The sequence below is a fragment of the Poecilia reticulata genome, chromosome 17, assembly GCF_904066995.2.
Source record: "Poecilia reticulata chromosome 17, P_reticulata-male-v2, whole genome shotgun sequence".
Taxonomy (NCBI): Eukaryota; Metazoa; Chordata; class Actinopteri; order Cyprinodontiformes; family Poeciliidae; genus Poecilia; species Poecilia reticulata.
In genome coordinates, this window is record NC_088846.1 from 30,304,598 (window position 1) to 30,317,530 (window position 12,933).

Here is a 12,933-nt window from a genome sequence, read left to right on the forward strand (position 1 = left end):
GTTTCCAGTCTGATCTGGTTTCTGTTGACCAGATGAGATCAAACCCAGTTCAGTGAATCGTCTTTGCTCCTCTGGATGTGACTCAGCTCTGAATGTTCTGGAAACAGAAACATGATTAAAATAATCTGATCGTTTCATGACTGAAAACAATCGTCTGGTTTCCCTGAACAGGAAGTGACTTCGCTTCATTAGCAGGAAACCAGAGATGACTGAACTCAACATCGATGATTCATCAGGTCGATGCTCTGAACTGTTGCATTAAAGCCGTTAGCGTCTTTTAAAATATGATGAGATTATAATCCAGAACAGAACTAAAAACCAACAGTAGGAGCCACAGGGTGAAACGTTTAAAGAGTTAACTAGCATAGCTACTAGCATATAGCATGTCCAAAACTATTCAAGCCCAAATGAAAACTAGGCTCCATGTTGGATATTTTCAGGTTCCAGAAAAAGTTTTTTCTCAGGATTTGATCAAAATGTAACTTTACTGATTATTTCCTCACTGAGTTTCCTTCGATGGTTTCTGTCTCAACTTCCTGATTCAAATCAATCAGAAGAGCGATGCACCAATCAGAGGCCTCCGTACCTGCATCAGGTGAGCTGATAGGGCAGCTGGTTCACCTGGACAGGTGAGACAAACGATGCCAAACATTCAGAGACGAATCGAAGTCCAGGAAGGAACCAGGAAAGATTCCTGCAGATCCGCCGGGAATCATTACAGGATCCGGAGCAGCTCCCCCTGCAGGCAGAGCCGAGACATTACAGCCGAGAGCAGCACCAACCGTCCTGAGTCCAGAGTCCATCTGTCTGTCCATCTGTCTGTCCCTCAGTCTGTCTGTCCCTCAGTCTGTCCCTCAGTCTGTCCATCTGTCTATCTGTCCCTCAGTCTGTCCCTCAGGGTCACGGCGTCCTGAAGACGACCCTGACCTCTTGACCTCCAGCTCTGCTCTGAACTCTGATCATGTTTTCATATTAAAAACTTTAAATTTCTGTAAAATTTTTTCTCTTCTGGGTTTTAATTAAATTCCGTCTTAAATTATTGAAAGTATTTCAAAGTTTCCCTTCAGCAACTTGAATTAAATCATTTAATGTTTGTTTATGGAAACATATTTTATTTATCTGATTAATCTCATTATTGATCTGTTCTGTCATATTTCATAAACATTGAATGGATTCACAGTAACTGCTGCCTCTGAGGTCAAAGGTCATCTAGATTGACTTCCTGCTTTAATGATTCTGGTTCCAAACTGACAGTTTTAATCCAGATTATAGATCTGAATGACCAGCTGCTGCTGCTGCTGCGGTTCATGTTGTCATATTTATAACTGAATGAATGATTCGTGTTTCCTGGAAGTTGCAGCTGCAGGTTTTTTTTTTTTCCGTCGGAAACTTTCTGTGGTCGAGTTTCTCAGGTTCAGCCGGATGTTTGTCAGATTCTGGGTCCGCGAAGAGGCGGAGGAGGAAGAGGAGGAGGAGGAAGAGGAGGCTGCTGCTGCTGATGAAGATGAAGATGATGAAGATGGTCCCACCACCGACTCGTCTCTCAGCTGCTGCCTTCCGGTGCGGTCGGCCTAGTCAAAGCAACAAACACCAGAAAGGAGCAAACAGCGTCTGCTGAACCTCTGACACAAAAACAATTAGAACTGATTTCTGTATTAATTAATGCTGCTGCTGCTGCTGCTCAACCTGGGGAGGGTCAAAGGTCATCTCCGAACAGGCCCAGCAGATTCAGGCCCCAGTTAGCAGGTCAAAGGTTGAAGGTCATAGTACTGACGGTATCCAGAAACAAGATGGCAGCCGGATCTGAAGGACATCGTCAGCTGGACCAAAGCATGAGGTCATCAGGGTTAACCCAGCTGAAGGCTCGGCGGTGGCAGAGTGATGCTGTGGGATCTGCCTGCTAGCTGATCTTCCTGACATTAATCATGTTGAGCTTCTTGTTGCTCTAATTCTAATAAAATAATTTTCATAAATGTTTAGATTACAGTCGTACTTCATGACGTCCAGAGGAAAAGCTCCGGCGGCCTGGTTTTGGCCCCTGCGCCTCATGTTTGACAGCTGCTCCAGATGAAGGTTTAGTATTTATTTAACCTGGAAAATAAAATAAATAATAATAATAACAAACAGCAACAAACCCAGGGGTTGGGATGGCCTAGTCAAAGTAGAGACGTCAGCCACACACTGAGGCAGAGCAGAGTGGACCTGATGGTTCTGATGGTTCTGATGGTTCTGTTGGTTCTGTTGGTTCTGTTGGTTCTGATGGTTCTGATGGTTCTGATGGTTCTGTTGGTTCTGATGGTTCTGTTGGTTCTGATGGTTCTGATGGTTCTGATGGTTCTGTTGGTTCTGTTGGTTCTGATGGTTCTGATGGTTCTGTTGGTTCTGTTGGTTCTGCTGGTTCTGTTGGTTCTGCTGGTTCTGATAGTTTGGATCCAAAAGAAATTAAACTTTTTTATTTATAAAATATTTTAATTTGATATTTAAATATTTTGACCTGAAAACCATAAAAGTATCAATAAGTTAGTTATGAATCTAATCAATAATCAATAAGTATCTGCTGGTTCTTCCAGTTATTTTATGATTTAAAAATATTTCTGCTGTCAAAGGTCAAATATACGAAAACATCATAAATATTATAAACATTTTAAATATTATAAACATTATAAATATTATAAACATTGTAAATAAACTCAGCTGCATCTTGAACCATGTAACTTTATTTATAACTGCAGAATATTCAGTATTTTTATTCTTTATTCTGTTTTTATTTTTATTCGTTTTGTTTTGTCACTGATGGATAATAAATAAAGTTTAAATTTCATCTCATTTACACAATAATATTGACATAAAGTTTATATAAATTATATTTTTAAATGATCCATTTTGAGCCACTAAATTATTTATTCCAGCAGGTTTTTATTTATTATTATGTAAAACAGGAAATGACCTTAAATGAATGAGTGAATTCATCTGCAGCTCGGTGTGACCTCTGACCCCTGCTGCGTGTTTTCTGGATGTTTCTGCAGCTGCTGCTGGCAGGAAGCGTGAGAGCTGCTCCGGTTCGGTTCGGTTCGGCTTCCTGTCCCAGCGGGCTGAGAGGCGCCAGCCGCAGCCGCCTGTGACGCTCAGCGACCGCATCCTGTGGAAACTGAAGATCCGCAGCAGCCAATCAGGACGCAGAAGCAGGCGCCCACGCCGTGACGTCACAGGAAGTCTGCAGCTTCGGGTCGCAACATGATTTTACATAAATGAGATGATCTGGATTATTTAGAGGGAATTATGTTTTATATCATGATTAGTTTCACATTTTGTAATAAATAAAATACATTTTATGTTAATTCATTTAAAAAGATTCATGATTTAAACCTTCAAAAGTTTTAATTCCTCTGAATCTAAATCATCTAGACAGGAACAATAATAAAGATAATAAAGGTCATAATAACAATAATAACGATAATAAAGGTCATAATAACAATAATAACGATAATAAAGGTCATAATAACAATAATAACGATAATAAAGGTCATAATAACAATAATAACAATAATAAAGGTCATAATAACAATAATAATAAAGGTCATAATAATAATAAAGATAATAAAGGTCATAATAATGTAAGTTTATAATCTAATATAATCTCTGAGTGTAATTTAAGGAACAAAACTGATTCTGTTAAGAATCAGAGAATAATCAATAATCAATGCTTTGATTGATGGATGATCTGCAGGGATCCTCATGTGAGGAAATGATTATTATTACATAATAATAGTTTCTGTTTCCAGCGTCTAAATGAACCTTCAGCTTAAATCCTGAACTGAAAAAGGTTTAAATCTCTAATTTCACTCATCAGGATTAATTAACCCTCTGTGGCCTGGCGTTGCCCTGGGCAACAGACCACGTTGCTCCCTCACCTTATTTTTGGGGGCTGATGATTTAAAACCCCTCCAGACAAATCAAAGGTTCTGAGGTTCATGTGGCCTTTCAGAGGAGCAGCAGAGCTGATGCTGCGTTTGGCCTTCATGTTTTCATCTGGGTCACTAAAACTACAAACATGTTCATATCCGAGTCAGTAAAGAATCATTTCTAGATCATTTTTTATTATTTATATGTTAAAACTGTGTTTTTGTTTGTTGCCTCAGAGAAACTTTGTGCATTTATGGCCTTTCTGCTCAGATCAATGTGATGATTTTCAATTGATATAAATAATAAATATCACAGCCAATTTATTAAGTTTATTATTGACTAACAGCAACAGGAGATGGATGAAAGGTCATTCCATGGACAGCAGGTCCATCAGTTGGGGTCATTCCTGATGAACACATGAGGATTCACTGCACAGCCATCATTTCATCGTTTCTCCTCTGACCCGACTTCAGTCCCAAACAGTGATGAGCTGCTGAAGCTTCACCTGCCAAACCCCAACATGCGGGTCTGCAGGTGTGACCGGCGCTCCTTACAACCAGGGCGGGTCAGGAAGCCACCAGATCTGGTGGATCTGGTGGATCTGGTGGATCTGGTGGAGATGTTGTCCTTCGCTTGGCTCAAATCCTAACAAAGAATCAGACGTAGAAACTCGTCAAAAAGAACCTGCAGCCCTAACTAGTGACTGACCTGGTCATTAGAACCCATAGATGACCAGATAAACAGATGGTGAGTCACAGGTACGGCAATAATCAAGTGCCAAAAATGTGACGCTCTTTTTCACATCAGAAATTCCTGATGTTTAGCATAAAATAGGGAAACGACTGATTTCAACATCCTGAGTGATTGTAACTCATAAACATGTACAAACACACAAATGATCGTTTTAGTCATTTGCTTAAATGTATGTTAGTTGTTTATTTTATATTTGGTGAGTTGGAACCATGTCTGATTTATTTTTGTCAAAAAAAGGTTTTTTATGAATATAGTTTTTGTTTTATTCGTATTTCATTTCTCATAATCACTAGAAAACGTGACGTTTAGACCCCTTGTAGCGCCATGTTGCCCTGAGGCAACAAACCCAAACCCGGTTCTGGAAGGTGTCAGGGTTCAATTTTATGATTGGTATGTAATTAAGGGCCAACAAGCTGCCAAAGAATACAGGAAAATATTGTCCCCGAAAAATAAAAAGTTATTCCATAGAAGGTTTAAATTCATTACATTTTAGTAAAAACTGAGAAAAAAGATCAGAACCTGCTGGGTCAGGAGCCCAATGTTCGACCCGGAACCATTTGGACCCGGAACCATTTGGACCCGGAACCATTTGGACCCGGAACCATTTGGACCCGGAACCATTTGGACCTGGAACCATTTGGACCCGGAACCATTTGGACCCGGAACCATTTTGGACCCGGAACCATTTTGGACCCGGAACCATTTTGGACCTGGTTTGGTTCATTTTAGCTCCTGGAGGTTAAAAAAACAAATAAAATCTCTGGTTCTGGTCGGTTGGTTCTGTTGGGTTCTGCTACAAGTTCAATCATTCAGACGTCGGATCGAAGCTTTTATAGAAGAACCAGAACCAAGACCAGAACCAGGACCAGAACCAGAACCAGAACCAGAACCAGCATGAAGCTGGCCGTGTTTCTGTGTTTCTGTGTTTCTGTCTGAAAACCTGAAGTTTCGTGTTAAATAAATATTAAATATTAAATATTAAAGTGTGAAGCAGGTCAGGCTGAAATATTTAACACCAAAGCAAAGAAGAAGAAATAGAAGCTGGAGTTCAGGTCAGAGGTCAGAGGTCAGAGGATCCTAATTAAAGCCTCCAAGCTAAAAAGCGACACGGTAACCATGACGATGAGTCATAAATTATCAATAACATCAAACTGAATCAGTTCAGATGAATCAGTGACTGATTCATTCAGTCATTCTGATCAATTCAAATTATAGATTCAATAAATTTATAAATGGTGAAAATTCATCAGATGAATTTATGAAAACTTATTGATCCTTCAGCTGTTACCATGGCGACAACAAGGCCATGTTAAAGTTCCAATATTCTGAAAATCTGTTTTATTTCCTCATAATGAGGTTAAACAGCTGATAAAAGTTATAAAAATATAAAATATGTTCAAATGGTTTAAATAAAATGAGATTAAAATAATGAGGCTATGAACGAATGAATGACCTGACCTGTGGAGAACAGGTGGATCACACACACACACACACACACACACACACACACACACACACACACACACACACACACACACACACACACACACACACACACCTGCTCTGCGGGTTTCCATAGTTTCCATTCGGTCTGAACAGGAAGTGATGAAACTCAGATTCTTCGCCTCCCAGTCGGGATCTGGATCCAGGAAACCACAGAAGAAGAGCGCGGCTCCTTCATCGCCTCCTCCTCTTCCTCCACCTGCTCAGAACCGCCACCAGGACATCCTGCAGTTTTTGGGTCAGAACTCTGAGCAGCTTCACATCCAGAACCGGGTCAAAGTCTGGCCTCAAATGGCTTCAACTAAACGCAGGAACAGGCAGGAGGGCTGCTGCCCCCACCTGTTTCTGGTCCTGATCAGACCATGTTCTGGTTGTTTGGTGACGACGGAACGTTTTCGTTTGGACCAAACGGCTCAATCTGAACCTCGAGACTCCGGACCGTGTGGCCCGGTGGGGTCCAAAGTGGGTTCTGGAGGCCCGGCATCCTGCATGTGTTGGTCTCTCCCTGGTGATAGAAACAACCTGCAAGTCCATGTTCCTCTAACGAGCCGTCATCTGAGACTGAGACATGCAGGATGAGGGGAACCAGGACCCGGTTTGGACCGGAACCGTTTCCATCTGATGGACGTTTAAAACAGACACAACGGATCATTAACCGATTACTGATGGCAGAACCAGAACCAGAACCAGGACCAGAAGAGATCAGAACCAGAGCAGAACCAGAAGAGATCAGAACCAGGACCAGAAGAGATCAGAACCAGAACCAGGACCAGATCAGAACCAGATCAGAACCAGAACCAAAAGACATCAGAACCAGAGCAGAACCAGAAGAGATCAGAACCAGGACCAGAAGAGATCAGAACCAGAGCAGAACCAGAACCAAAAGACATCAGAACCAGAGCAGAACCAGAAGAGATCAGAACCAGGACCAGAAGAGATCAGAACCAGAACCAGGACCAGATCAGAACCAGAACCAGATCAGAACCAGATCAGAACCAGAACCAGATCAGAACCAGAGCAGAACCAGAACCAGAAGAGATCAGAACCAGAGCAGAACCAGAACCAGGACAGTAAAACCTTTACCTCGTATTTTTAGGTTCTGGGTGTTTAATTATTATGTTCATTTCTAATATTTTTTTCAGGTTTTGTCGGCTCTAGTTTCCTTCACTTGAAAGTAGCCCGACAGGAAAGACATGCAGCAAATGTCACCAGGCCGGGAATCGAACCAGCAACCAGTGAGGACCAAGGCCTGTGCGCCACCACCCCATCATTTCTAACATCTGGTGGCGTTTCTGAAAGGTTCAATAAAGATGAACATCCTGCTGTAAACACCGAACATCTGAGCCCAGAACAGGAAACAAAGGTAATAAAACTAAATAACAGAGACATTAAGGGCCATATTTTCCAAAAGCAGCAGCTCTGAACCTGAACAGCTGAACCAGATCTGACTCCAGAGCTGCTGCTGCTGCTGCTGAGCTAAGAGGCTGTTAGCTCCGTCAGGCTGCGGGAGCTAACAGTCCGAACCGGAACCAGAACCTCTGACACCAACGACAATAAACACACAATATACTAGAAAATAAGGTAGTGTGGAAGTCAGCAGAAAAAGACGAAAAAGATTTGAGTCTTGTTTAATTCTCAATGTCTTCCAACATCAAACCAAAAATCGAATGAACCACAACCGTTGGTCACTTCACACCTCACCTTCTCTCCTTCAAAATAAAAGCATACATTCTGGTGTGAAATATATACATTGTATCCGCCACACAGGCCCCCCCTGAACACACAGAATGTCACAAACACAAAAACCCATAACATGCAAAACAACATTACAAGTATATAAAGAAAACAGACACACAACGGAAAAACCAAACAGCAGTGACAAACAAAACAATTGAACTACCTAACGGTAACGGCTAGGGAGCTTAATAAGTCGGTCACCACGGCTTCTCTTCACCGGAACGGGTTGAAAGTGAAAAAGACTCTCCAGATCGTCTGTTACTGAACTGTCCACCTGAGGGGAACAAATCAGCTGTTAGGGAAGGACCTGGAAGAGTGGGTAAAGACACTGGGGGACGACCACGGCGCGGTGGTTGAGCCAACTCAACTGGGTCACCTGGTAACATGTGAGCTGGCTTCAGACGGTCCACAGAAATACTCTCCTGATTACCCCCCAACTCCACCAAAAAATCTTTAGGTCCCCTCTCCAAAACATGGAATGGACCATCGTAAGGAGGCTGAAGTGGTGAGCGGTGCGAGTCATGGCGGATAAATACATACTCGGCAGACATTAGGTCCTTTGGCACAAACACCTGTGGAAGGCAGTGATGGGCTGCTAACGGGGCAAAAGATCTAGATTCCCCATTTAGAACCGTTTTATTTCCCTGGGAATCAACTGAACCCGACGGACCCGGAAGAAATTCCCCTGGTACCCGCAAGGGCTGTTCCAGGACCAACTCAGCTAAAGAAAACCGCAGGTCCTCTTTTGGGACCGAACGCAGGCCCAACAAAACCCAAGGCATGCGATCTATCCAACTATTATCTACCAATGAGGCCCACAATGCAGCCTTCATTGTGCGATGGAACCTCTCACAAAGACCATTGGCCTGCGGATGGTAGGCAGCAGTACGGTGGAGTTTAACCCCAAGGCTCTCTGCAACTGTAGTCCACAACTCTGAAGTGAACTGGGGACCTCTGTCAGAGGTCAAATCCAATGGCACACCAAACCGGGACACCCAGGAGGAGATAAATGCTCGAGCCACATCAGCCGAAGTGGTTGATGACAGCGGAACTGCCTCCGGCCATCGAGTAGTTCTGTCCACCATCGTCAGGAGACAGGTAAAACCTCTGGAAGGTGGAAGCAGCCCCACTAAGTCCACATGCACATGTTCAAACTTCCGTTGCGGAACAGGAAAGTGTTCCAGTGGAGCCTTAGTATGCCGTTGGACCTTGGCACGCTGGCAAGCCAAACAGGAAACCGCCCATGTCCGTACATCTTTACAGAGTCCCGGCCACACAAACTTTGCCCCTACCAGTTTAACAGAAGCTTTGACGCCTGGGTGTGAAAGGGAATGAACTGCCTCAAAAACCAGCCGACGCCAACTAGAAGGGACCAAAGGCCGAGGTTTGCCAGTCGAGACATCGCAAAGAAGGGTTGTGCCACACTCATGGAAGGAGACCTCCTCTAAATGCAAACTGGATTCAGCTGCTTTAAAGGCCAGAATATCTGGGTCGGTCAGTTGGTCTGTGGCCACGGCGAGGTAGTCCACACCTAAATGCACAGAAGCAACCCTTGGTCTGGACAGCCAGTCAGCCACCAGATTATTCTTGCCAGCTACATGCTGAATGTCAGTAGTGAACTCTGAAATGGCAGATAAATGCCGCTGTTGCCGAGCCGACCACGGCTCAGAAACTTTTGCCATAGCAAAAGTGAGAGGCTTGTGGTCAACAAAAGCAGTAAAGTCCCTGCCCTCCAACATGAAGCGGAAATGGCGTGTTGCCAGAAAAAGGGCAAGCAGTTCCCTGTCAAAGGTGCTATATTTTTTTTCAACATCCCGGAGTTTCCTGCTAAAAAAAGCGAGGGGTTGCCAGGCACCATCTACCCATTGCTCACAAACTGCCCCAACTGCATAATCAGAGGCGGCAGTTGTTAGAGCCACAGGAGCAACTGGAGATGGATGGGCCAAAAGCGCAGCATTAGCCAAGGCCTTCTTGGCATCATCGAATGCCTGCACCCTCTCGGGGGTCCACTCAATCTGCTGGTCCCCTTTTTTGCCTCTAAGTGCTTCATACAAGGGGTGCATGAGGTGAGCTGCCCGTGGGATGAAACGGTTATAAAAGTTAATCATACCCAAAAACTCCTGCAGGGGCTTCACTGAGGGAGGGCGGGGAAAATCGGAAACTGCTTCAACCTTTGCAGGCAGGGGAACAGCCCCTTGAGAAGACACTTTGTGTCCCAGAAACTCAACAGCAGGCAGTCCAAATTGGCATTTAGCTGGGTTCACGATCAGGCCATGTTCACTGAGCCTAACAAACAGCTGCCGAAGGTGCACCATGTGTTCTTCCGCAGACGGACTAGCCACCAATATGTCGTCCAAATAGACGAACAAAAACGGCATACCCTGCAGGACCGAATCCATAAGCCGCTGGAAAGTCTGCGCTGCGCCTTTAAGACCGAAGGGCATCCGTAAAAACTCAAAAAGACCAAAAGGCGTGATAACTGCAGTTTTGGGTACATCTAAGGGATGGACTGGAACCTGATGGTAGCCTCGCACCAAGTCCACCTTAGAGAACACGGTTGCTCCAGCCAGGCGGGCAGAAAAGTCCTGAATGTGAGGAATTGGGTACCTGTCATTACTGGTTGCGTTGTTAAGGCGCCGAAAATCCCCACAGGGTCGCCAACCCCCGTCTGCTTTGGGAACCATGTGCAACGGAGATGCCCATGGACTTTTGGAGCGCCGTACAATGCCAAGACGCTCCATGTTTGCAAACTCCTCCTTTGCTATCGCTAACTTAGCGGTGTCTAGGCGGCGCGCTCGCGCAAAAACCGGTGGACCGACTGTAGTTATACAATGCTCCACTCCATGCTTAGCCACGGTAGCAGAAAATGTGGGAACCGTTAAAGATGCGAACTCTGCCAACAGACGCTGATACTCATCACCTGTGGCAAGCATGATGGCGAGAGGTCGTTGGCTGGGACCGCCAAGTTTACAGGGGTATGTATCAAAAGACACAGCATCTATTAAGCATTTATTAGCAACATGCACCAATAACCTAAGCCAGGGAGCGATAATCCTTGGTCCGGATCAGCGGGGAGCTGGCCAGCGCGGTGCGAACAGGTGGGGGAAGCTGGCGCAGAAACAGATGTGTAAAAAGGAAAGAAACATCTCCCGAGCCCAGTAATGCCAGCATGTTGTCCATCAGCTCGGAGGGTTTGCGATCCCCCAAGCCATTCAGAGAGAGCAAGCGATCGGCCCGCTCCGCGTCTGACAGTTGGTAGAGCCGAAGCAGATTCTCCTTGAGACGCTGTATTTGTTAGCGGTTGGTGGGTTCCTCAGCAGACCCGTCAGACGGCGTGTTGAAACGGAATCCAACGCAGCAACTACATGGAAATACTTGGTCTCATCTGTGGTCATCCCACGGAGATGGAACTGGGCTTCCACATGTTGGAACCATGGTTCTGGATCGTGTTGCCAGAACTCTGGGAGCTTGATAACGGCAGCAAAAACAGAAGCGGCGGTTGGAGCAACGGCCGCCTGGCAAGAAACTGGGTCCGAAACCACAGCTGGCGGAGAAGCGGCGGCAGCATCTGGTGAGATTTCGTTCAAAAACATGTCCAGATGTTTGTAGATGTTCGGGGTCACCAATGTGGAAGTCAGCAGAAAAAGACGAAAAAGATTTGAGTCTTGTTTAATTCTCCATGTCTTCCAACAAAAAACCAAAAATGGAATGACCCACAACCGTTGGTCACTTCACACCTCACCTTCTCTCCTTCAAAATAAAAGCATACATTCTGGTGTGAAATATATACATTGTATCCGCCACAGTAGAAACATTGTCCGTTAGAATGTTTAGATACTTAAATAGCACATTTTTACAAGAACAACGTCAGAGAATATTACCTACTAGCATAAGCTAAAGCTAATGTTTAGCCACAAGGTTTAAGTAAAACTCACCTGAATGTATAACAGGCTACATCTTAAATCCTTCCTCCAGCTTGTTGGGGCTTATCCCTGACGGGGTCACTGCAGGGGTCACTGCAGGGGTCACTGCAGGGGTCACCGCAGGGGTCACCACAGGGGTCACCACAGGGGTCACCGCAGGTCAAATCTTAGTTTAGTTAACAATTATTCTACAGGAGTAGAATAAAATGTTAGAATTTATTTCCTTCATTTGACTGAATTTCATAACTCAGTGAATTTATGACCTCAGGACAAAATGAGCAATAAAACAAGTTAAATCATCACTTATTTCTGACCATAAATAGACTTTTTAAATGTTTCTGTGTCACTAGAGCCAAACAGAACCAGCTAACAGAACCAGCTAACAGAACCAGCTAACAGAACCAGTTAACAGAACCAGTTAAACAGAACCAGCTAACAGAACCAGCTAACAGAACCAGTTAACAGAACCAGTTAAACAGAACCAGTTAACAGAACCAGTTAAACAGAACCAGTTAACAGAACCAGTTAAACAGAACCAGTTAACAGAACCAGTTAAACAGAACCAGCTAACAGAACCAGCTAACAGAACCAGCTAACAGAACCAGCAGTTTCACACCAAACTGCATTTCTGGATTCATGGAAGAAAATAATTTTTTTTTTTGTTCTCTGAGTTTATTTGTTTGGATGACATAAATTTTTCTGATGATTTTTTGCCTTAATTTGCTGATAATGAATCTAAAATCTTTTATCCTCAATGATATTTAACTGGATTCTCCCTGATTTGCTGAGAAAAGATTATTAATCTGGATGAAAGTTTTTTTCTGCACGTTTCTAAACTCATTCCTTTAGTTTCTTTGGTCTGAATCCCTTTAATTTAATAGCATTTTATGCAAATTTTCCCTTAAAGTCTATTAAACTGTTTCCTTCAGACGCCATGGAGGCAGAAGCTGGTTGGTTTGGAGCATCAGAGACTGGAAAACAGAAATCAGCATAAAGGCATTTATTCTGTTCATCAGTTCTGGTTCTGGTTCTGGTTCATCGGTTCTGGTTCTGGTTCATCAGTTCTGGTTCTGGTTCTGGTTCTGGTTCATTGGTTCTGGTTAGTCTGACCCGT

General features: G+C 43.9%; 2 long non-coding RNA genes across 3 annotated transcripts in view; both read right to left on the reverse strand.

Annotated features, from left to right (window-relative positions):
- Positions 1-2,442, reverse strand: part of LOC108167081 (uncharacterized) — a 3,673-nt gene extending 1,231 nt beyond the window's left edge. The window contains exons 1-3 of one of the 2 annotated variants that reach the window (XR_014084202.1): positions 1,687-2,442; positions 587-1,571; positions 1-97 (exon numbers count right to left, since the gene is read on the reverse strand). The exon at positions 1-97 is cut by the window's left edge and continues 33 nt beyond it. This is a non-coding gene — a long non-coding RNA (uncharacterized LOC108167081). Of the gene's footprint in view, positions 98-586 lie in introns of both variants that reach the window. The other variant, XR_001777472.2, reaches the window with a different exon arrangement.
- A 454-nt stretch (positions 2,443-2,896) lies between these two features.
- Positions 2,897-6,529, reverse strand: LOC145547920 (uncharacterized). Its single transcript, XR_014084204.1, has 2 exons — positions 6,215-6,529; positions 2,897-4,548 (listed from the first exon to the last, which is right to left on the reverse strand). It is a non-coding gene; the product is annotated as an uncharacterized LOC145547920 (long non-coding RNA).
- Between the last annotated feature and the right edge of the window lie 6,404 nt (positions 6,530-12,933).